We start from the raw sequence: 9194 nt of genomic DNA, 5'->3' as shown, positions 1-9194 counted from the left end.
AGCATGTAAAACTACTTTCTGCTACCAATAAATTTCACTATTTCCTCAATCAGCCCATTAGACCGTCAACCAACCAGAGTGTCTAAGAATAAATACCTTCATGCGGAGATCACGAGGAAACTGAAAATTGATCTGCACCCAGTTTCCAACAACTGGGAGGGGAATTGGTCCAGGAGGAAGTTGTTTTCCTGTGCCTGTCGCAACTTCAGAAACTTCACAATCAGAAGAGAGACAATCGAGGTTATGAGAACCTGACTTTATTGTCAGCATTTCACTGCTTTTTTAACCACCTTGTCTGTAGCTACACAAATCTATTGCAGCTGTGAAGGCTGAACCTCCCTGTTGCTCTACCAGTTCTTCCTGCAGAGATCTAATTCCATACAATCTCTGCGCATTTTCCTCCCTCTGTCCCTCCCTTGTTGCCACTGCCCTTCCCCTCCTCTGCTTTTATTGTGTTTAACACCTTTTCAGATTAAAGCATAGTAGATCTTTATGCAAAGAAACACTCAGTTGCTACAGATTACAGTAGTAGCACATAGATCTTTACAGATTCAACACCTCAATTCACAGTTCACATACCTGAATTACAGAATGTATTATATTAAAACCCTGTCACCTCAATATTATAATAAATAACAGCATCTACCTTTTTTAATTCTTCCTCCCACTAGTCAGTTTTCAGGTCAGTGAGAAGTAAAGTCAGACTCTAAATTTCTTTGCTGTTATTTTTTAATGTGTAGCACATCTGGAAGAAATTTACAAAGACTTTTTGAGCACAAGACAATGATGAAACAGTTGCACTGTTCAGTTGCATTGCCCAGGGTCTAACAGCTTGCGATAATGTGTGACGCTGACACCAGAAAAAGAATAAGAGATGCAAGGAGGAAAGTAATGGGGTCAAGCAATCTTGATGAATGATTCTTCTCCTGATCTGTGATGCACTGCAGCCTAACGAGGAACAACACAGAGCTTATATGGCTGGGGCTGCATCGTGCTCCCCAAAACAAGCTTTGTGCTGATTTCCTCCACTCTCTTTGGGAGGGTGAACATGAACCCCTCAGCAGGTTGGCGAAGACGATGAAGAGCTCACTCCTTGCCAGCTGCGCCCCAAACACACACGGGACCCTGAAGAAGAGAAGGGGAAGGACAATAAGTACTCAAGGATTTCTGTCTCCACAGGCCGTCTTCCAACTTGCAGGTACTTTTCAGAAGCAAGATCGTTCATTCTCATCAGGAAGCAAACTGACTCCCGGATATCACTGCACCTGCCCCCACTCACCAGCAAGAACTTGGCACCTATCATAGGTGTTTATGTGGCTATAATCACAAGCGAAGACACTGCAACAAGGTGGCTGTCTACTGATCTCGACCGATTTATCTGTGCAATGCTGATCATTATGGGGAATGGGTGGGGGGCTCTGCTGCTTGAGTTGGGAGAGATTACCATACTCAAGGGGATGTTGATGTGCAGTACAAAGCTGGAAAGGTCAACAGCAACAGGCTACTGTTATATATATATATATATATATATATATATATATATATACACACACACACACACACACACAAAGGGTGCTGCCCTTCAATTATGAAGATTAGCATGGTCGTCTTATTCTGCTATATATTTCCAGGCACTTTCAGAACTGTTTGATTTTAACCCAAATCTTCTGTTACACAAAGGCATATTCACAATGTGAAGCTCTTCCAGCTCTCCCTGTGTACACATGGTGATGATTTATATCTCCACAGGCTACCTTCTAACTTACATGCACTTTTCAGATGCAACATTGTTCATTCTCAGCTGAAAGCAAAGGTATTTTTGCTCAACTTGTAATTTTCTCTTGGGACTAACTAACTGAACAATACAAAATTGTGTGTGTGTGTGTGTGTGTGTGTGTGTGTGTGTGTGTGTGTGTGTGTGTAAAGTTTTTTTAAACTAAACTACTAAGTACTACTAATAAATACTATAATAAACTAACTACTAAAAGAGCTAAGGGGACACACTTGAGGTCAAACTCAACACAGACAATTGCAAAGGCTCCATCTCAGGCCAAGGTTTTTGAGAAGGAATGGAGGGTGGTTCGCCCGTGCAATGCTGCATAACAATGGCATGAAGCACAAGACTGAGTAACATGCACGCATGCGCCAAACGGACACTGCTATGAAATATCTTCAATCAAAGGTGCACAGGGCACAGCGCACCTAGAGCGGAGCACCCATAGGGATATTACTCAAAAAAGAAGTGTTTATCCGTTTACCTGTTGAGAATGGTAAAAAAGCTTCTCTGCTCACAAAATTTCCTTCCTTATCCAAGAAACGACTCGGGCTGAACTGTCGAGGAGACTCCCATTTCTCAGGATCAAAGAGGACAGAGTCTAAATTTGGCAGAATGAGGGTGCCCTGCAAGGAAGAAGCAGTTGGTTCAGTTCTCTGAGGGCTGGTCTACGTGGTGAGTTTGTGGGGTGTCATTTCTTGGCTGCACCAACCTGGCCTGTGTAGACCCGCTGGCACACACTAAAAGTTCCCTCATTTACATGAACGTAGTACGGTTTGAAACTGGAAGACATTAACGTGGATGAGGGAACTTCTGGTGCATGCCAGCAGGGTCCGCATGAGCCACTTACTGCATGACACACTCATGGGGAGTAGAATTTATTCTCCATTGGTGTAGACATGCCCTGAGTCTTTCTCCATCAGGTAAGTCAATAAGGAGAGGGACATGGACAAATTTCAGTTCAAATTTATTGCAATGTCACATGTCGAATTTGTCTGTCACATGGTTTGGATTTAAATGGCCGTTTTTCAAACCAAAACTTTTCATTTGAAGCTTTTGGTTTTTCAAAATGTTTCCGTTTTTCATCAAAACCAAAATTTTTGAAATGTCAGAGGTTTGTTTTCTTATCCTTTCTCTCTCTTTCCCCCTCCCCTTTTCTCCTTCCTGCCACTGAATGCAATAGAAGGGATAATGTCTAGTCTTGTTCAGTTTTTCCCTTTGCCACCCTGTAACTTTTCAAAGCTTCTCCACATTTTAAAAAGTTACATGGGACCAGAATTGTAGCGTTTCATTTTTCCTTTTGACAGTCGATAACTTTTGCAAAGTAGAAAATTCAGAATGGTTAGAAAGGTATTTTGAATTTTGTTTTCAAAACAAACAAAAACAGTGGTCCCGTTTGGAACCCTGCAAAATGGGAACAAAGTTGAAATTTCCAATATTGTAGTGAAATGGTTTTTCCATGTTTTGACCAGCTCTAGTCACACAGTGACAAGCCTGTCTCCCCAGGAGTAATTCAGAAGATACTGGACATTAAACTGTTTATTTCAGACTGTCATTTTCAAGCTTGCTACCGGCAGCAGCCATGATACAGAAAAGCAATAATATTTATGTCACCAATGACATGGAGCCCACTTTTACTTCTAATATTCAAGCTTTAAAAACACTGACAACAGTTGGGCTGTTTCAGCATTTCCTAGAGAAGCAAATTTCCTAGAGGGCCAATTCAGAAAAGCACTTAAGTCCATCCTTCTTCTGGAGATCATTTAACTATATGCTTCACTAAAAGAGATTCTTAAAGAGATTCTTAAAAGAGATTCTTAAAGTCCCAGTGACTTAAACAGAGCTTAAGCATGTGCCCTTAATACGGATGCTTACCTGAATCAGGCCTCAGTAAGAAACTTTAAAAAAAAAAGAACATGAGAGAGACAGTAATATATTTGGAATCCTGAGTTGACATGGCTTCCTAATGCACTATACCCCTTCAGTGGGAGAAGGGGGTTATAAATGTGCAGAGAGAAGGCACCTCTTTCACAGATATTACACAGAAGACAAGCATATCGAAGTGAACAATCTCTCTGTGCCTTTGGAATCGGAAATCCCTGCAGCGTTGTATCCTTCCCGCTTTCTCTGGGGATCGCAATTAAAACAATGCTACAGTAACGCTGGATCTCATAAATCACGGCATTGGTGTAGGGCAGGTTCTTCCGATCCTCATGGCAGATTAACTGGGAGGGACCCAGCACAGTGTCCTGCTCCTTCTGGACTTTCTCTGAGGAAAAGCATTCAGCTTTAGAGATGGAAGAAGAGCATATATTCTGCACACTGTGTATTTATTTCATTTCCCTTTTGACTATTATAATGATAAGAATAAAATAAATAATTAAAAGGATTTTAATTATTTGAAAACATAAAAGTAAATAAAGAATAAGAAGATTTTAAAATTCCAGAACAAATGACTAAATTATAATTTGACTTTTCACATACTTCTGGGTTGCATCTTCAGATAATTCATTTAAACAAACACTAGGAGGCGGTAAAGTCTTACCACCTGCTCATTCCCCATGAGATAGCTGATTTGAGGATCTTTTATAAAATTAGTCTTGCAAGTTGTTGTATTTACAGTTAGGCTCTGAGAGTGAACCATAAATAAAACATTAACTGTTTATTAAGAAATTAATTCAGTGACAATCAAGGAATCTATTTTGCCCTCAGAGGAGACAGAGTGACAACACATTTAGACCACAAGAAAAGCACTGCATCACCACAAAACTCTGAGGGCAGGAATATACTCCGAGAGCAAGATAACATTACCTAGCAACTACTGAGCGCTAATGAACCCTTCGCTGGTTGTCACATACCCCACAAGATGTTATTCAGCTTACAAATGTTAAAGGTTTAGAAAAGCAGTTAAGTAATAATTAACTAGGAGTAATTTCTGACGTTCAATTAAAACTGGAAGTGCGTGCGTACGCCTCCGCTCCAGCATTCCAGAACCAAGGGGTCCAAAAACCTTCCCCTCACTCAACTCAATTCCTCTCTGAATCCTGGCACACACTTTAGATCTCTGATGCTGAGGGGACGAGGGAAGGTCAGTGTGAATCTGGGGAGGCATTGCATTCAGAAAGCAAAAGTTACTCCAGTGTATAACCTCTTTTGCAAGCTTAATTGTAACAGGTACCACTAATGCCAACACGTGGCCTGTTAACCCCATATCTAACCAATCACAATTCTATACTATGCAACTATACCCCACCCCCAGGGTCTTCCAGTCTTCCTTTTACCTTCTCTTTGTCCAGCGGAGGGCAATGAAAATAATCAGGGGGCTGGGGCACATGACTTAGGAGGAGAGGCTGAGGGAACTGGGCTTATTTAGTCTGCAGAAGAGAAGAGTGGGGGGGATTTGATAGCAGCCTTCAACTACCTGAAGGGGGTTTCAAAGAGGATGGAGCTCGGCTGTTTTCAGTGGTGACAAATGACAGAACAAGGAGTAATGGTCTCAAGTTGCAGTGGGGGAGGTCTAGGTTGGATATTAGGAAACATTATTTCACTAGGAGGGTGCTGAAGCACTGGGAATGGGTTACCTAGGGAGGTGGTGGGATCTCCATCCTTAGAAGTTTTTAAGGCCCAGCTTGACAAAGCCATGGCTGGGATGATTTAGTTGAGCAGGGGGTTGGACTAGATGACCTCCTGAGGTCTCTTCCAACCCTAATCTTTTATGATTTCTCCTTCTCTGATATAATCATCTCACGTGTTGCTATTAATATTATTATGAAAGAGAATACTATTTCTGCTACCCAGCAAAGGAGAACACTATCATTCCAGTTATACTTTTCTGAGAGACCACTGCACAGGACGATTTACTCTAACCTCATTGCAGAGGCCAAACTCCAGTTTTGTTTGGAGCACTTTCAGCTACTGTCTCACAATGTTAGGTCTGTATTAGATTGAGACTGAGAGAGCACTGAAGCAAAGACTGTGTCTTCCTCGGTGTCTGTACCAGACTGAACACTCAGGCAACAATCAGTAAAAAATGAAATATATTCCCAAAGAATGACGATCCTGAAATCTTATCTGCATCTCTGGCTGCAACTTATCTAATTTAGCAGCTACTAACAAGCAGCATTAGAACTTGCACTGTTTTTTTTTTAAATGTGCAGATCTGCCAGTTTTTGTACTTCAATCGTATGCATGGTTTGTGTGTGTCCCTGACTCACCTTGGATGTCGGGATAAGCCACCATATAGAGCAGTGCCCAGCGCAGAGTGGTGGTTGTGGTCTCTGTACCTGCCAGAAAGAGGTCAAAAATAGACTGATTCGTGTTGTCTTCATCATACGTAGAGGCGGGGTCATCTTTAGCCTGCAGATGTCAATCAGAAAGATGACGTTAGAGCACATAAGGTAGGACTACGTAACAATGAACCTGACTGCATCACTGGAATGTGCACTGTATAATATTACATAACAAAAACACTTCTAAAAGAATTAGACAATCAAGCTGATAGAATAATACAAAGAGATTTGCAAATACGGTATTTTATTGAATAAATATGGAGAATTTGTTCCAGTATTATTCACATGGTCATGTTACTTGTTCTTCCAAACCCATCAAATTTGTAAATCCACTTACTATTCTGTCCGTTAAACTCACCACCTATTGTAGCTCACCACGTGCCTCCCTTTCAACATTAGGCACAGAGCTAGTCCAGCCAAAACATACCCCTCATGTTTTCACCTCACCTTCTTTCTGTCGAACCCTTGCCCACTTGTTTGTTTCATCTTTATGTTGCATATTGTCATTAACCAAGATTGTAAGATCTTTAAGGCAGGGACTGTCTTTATTGTTGTTAATCTCTCTCTCTCTCTCTCTCACACACACACACACACACACACTTACATTACAAGAACATTTTTAAGGTTGCAAAGTCAAATTGCAACGTTCTAACCGAAAAGTTGGAAAATGCCAGAATTAAGATTGTCTGTGCAATCTGAATCCAGCTCCTTTGTGCATATGCATTATGATACATTATTGATTACATGATCACATACAATTTTTTCCATACGACCATTGCCTCATTCAGTGCACATGATAGATGGTGCTTTGAGAATGAATCGGGGCTGTTGTCTGTGTGGATCTGAACCAATAATCTACTTGAAAATTACAGCTAAGTAACTCCTCTTTCTCCTTTGAGTATTGTCAGTTCAAATCCCCACCCTCTGGAGGCTCATAAACTATATTAACCTGACAGGGGTCTCCCATCTCTCTATTTATGACCCACACAAACAGCAACACTCCTAGCGATGCTGCTGCTAACAGCACCCAGGACTAAGTTTATGACGGAAAGAGATAAAATAAGTTCACTCAAGGACTCTTACTAATAAAGAGGAAATAAGACTGAGCCCAAACCCAACTACCTTTATAACATGATGCCAAAAAACCACCTGTTTTACATTAAAAATCCTTTAAAAAAATCTTCTCACAATAAACAAAGACAAGGAGTTTCTAATGCTCACATGCACTAAACAGCAAGGAAAGCTGATGGAGGAGATGAACAGTAGAATCATTTGGGAACTCTGTTGAGCACAATGCTATGTGACTCATAATTAATGCATTTAATTCTTAGATGCCTTAAAGAATGAGGTCTTATAGTCTTTAAAAACACCATTTATTTTATCTAGTCTAATGTAACTGTGGATGTTCTCCTCTAATCCCTTTGTGAATCCTGCTTAACTTTTGACCTCAGTGATTTCTCATGTAACAGTTCCAGCCTGTAGCACTGTACAGCTTTAGTTAGTTTGATTAAGGATTATTTGAAAAATTGCTAAAGTTCACCTTTAAATTAAAAAAACCCCAAAAACCTAAGGAATATTTTCTGTTTACAGACGGAGCATCTCTTTACAGAATTCTGTTCGCACCAGGTGGCTGTAGGAGGTTTAATGGTGCTTCAGGGGAGCTGTAGTAACATACTCACTTTGGCTATCTGAGCCAGATAGAAGTCAATGAAATCCTGTGGTTTGTCTGGTATGCCTCTCTCCTTGTGGCTTCTGATCTCCTTCCTTATGAAAGAACACACAAACTCACAGCAAGAGTTTGCCTTCTGTTGAGGTCCTGAGAGATGATGCATGAGCCAGGGGAGAATTTCAAACAGCTGTGGAAGAGATCAGTGGAAGGAGCTGAGAGTTACTTAACATTAGAAAGGTAATGGTCGATCTCAGAGTAGACATTTTGGTAGTGGAATCAGTGAATTTATTATTCCCCTGAGTACATTTCAGCATCATATAGAAAAATAACATTGGGAACACAATGTTTATATTTTGGGACTGAGAGTCCACATGCTGCATGATTTCTAACCCTGTGTTTAAAAAGTGATACCTCAGAATTATAGCCTAATTGCAGCTCAAACGCTGCCTAGATTATAATTGCCATGACAATGCTAAAACAATCACATTAAGACACTGGGAGAGCAAGATGCAGCCTTCTATAGCCAGGCACTAAAATGTAATATATATATATAATTATCTCATTTAAGCAGTTGTTTCAGTGTGCCAGCTGCAGTTTCCAGACTCATATCTCTTCATCAGAATCAAGGTTACTGAATCAGACTCTGTGCACATTGTGTACCTGCTATTGAATCCAACATTTTAGTGTCAATAATTCATTAAGTACAGTATGAACTCTAGGGAATTCAGTTAAATGCCAAACAAGCTACAGGTGTGATTATACCTTTCAGCTGTGAGTTTTTGTTTTGTTGTGTTCAATTGCCAGGTGGATTAAGAGAAATCAGAGTGCCAAATATAATAATAGTATCTTGTTAATTTAAAGTGAATGGTCAGATGGCCCTTCTGACTCAATGCGCACCTACTGCCTGTGTGTATCAGACCCATATCAGCTTATTTTTTGTTTCTGTTAGTTCGCCATGCAGAGCCAAGTGGCTAAAAGAGAGAGCTGGATTCTCTGGCTGCTGGTGCATTGTAAACAGAATTCTTTGCCAAGCTCCCAAGTGTTACATCTATGAAAATGCACTAAAGACAATGGGTAGGAAGGAAAAAAAAAAAGCAGTGTGACTTTCAGATCTCAGGGTGAGTTTTCAGAGCTGTACATCTGAAGCCAGCTCCTTATTTGACGCCAACATTTCAAACCATCCCCTCGCCTCCTCACCTGAGAACTGGATCTCCCTGCTGTTGCACATGCCTGCTGTTGCCAGCACTTCTGGTGTTATTGCAAGTTTTGCAGTTTCAGGCTAGTTCTGGAAGGAGCTCTCGTAATCTCTCTCGAAAGCACTGTCAGCTCAGGAACGTCACCTGAGCTGCCCGCGTTTCCCCCCTTCTGTTGATAGAGGCAGGTGTGCTGCAGCCCCCTGGTGTGCTTTGAGTGGGGCAGAGACCCCCTGAGGAGCTGTAGTGGAGCCACATCCCCTCCCTCC

The 9194-nt window shown here is 41.1% G+C and overlaps 1 pseudogene; it reads right to left on the bottom strand.

The window, feature by feature from the left end:
• Positions 1 to 425: 425 nt before the first annotated feature.
• On the bottom strand, positions 426 to 8145 carry LOC123376968 (annotated as a pseudogene).
• Positions 8146 to 9194: the final 1049 nt, after the last annotated feature.

Source organism: Mauremys mutica, chromosome 9 (assembly GCF_020497125.1).
Source record: "Mauremys mutica isolate MM-2020 ecotype Southern chromosome 9, ASM2049712v1, whole genome shotgun sequence".
NCBI classification, from domain to species: Eukaryota; Metazoa; Chordata; order Testudines; family Geoemydidae; genus Mauremys; species Mauremys mutica.
Note: the sequence above shows the minus strand (reverse complement) of the source record. Positions and strands in the feature narration are given on the sequence as shown.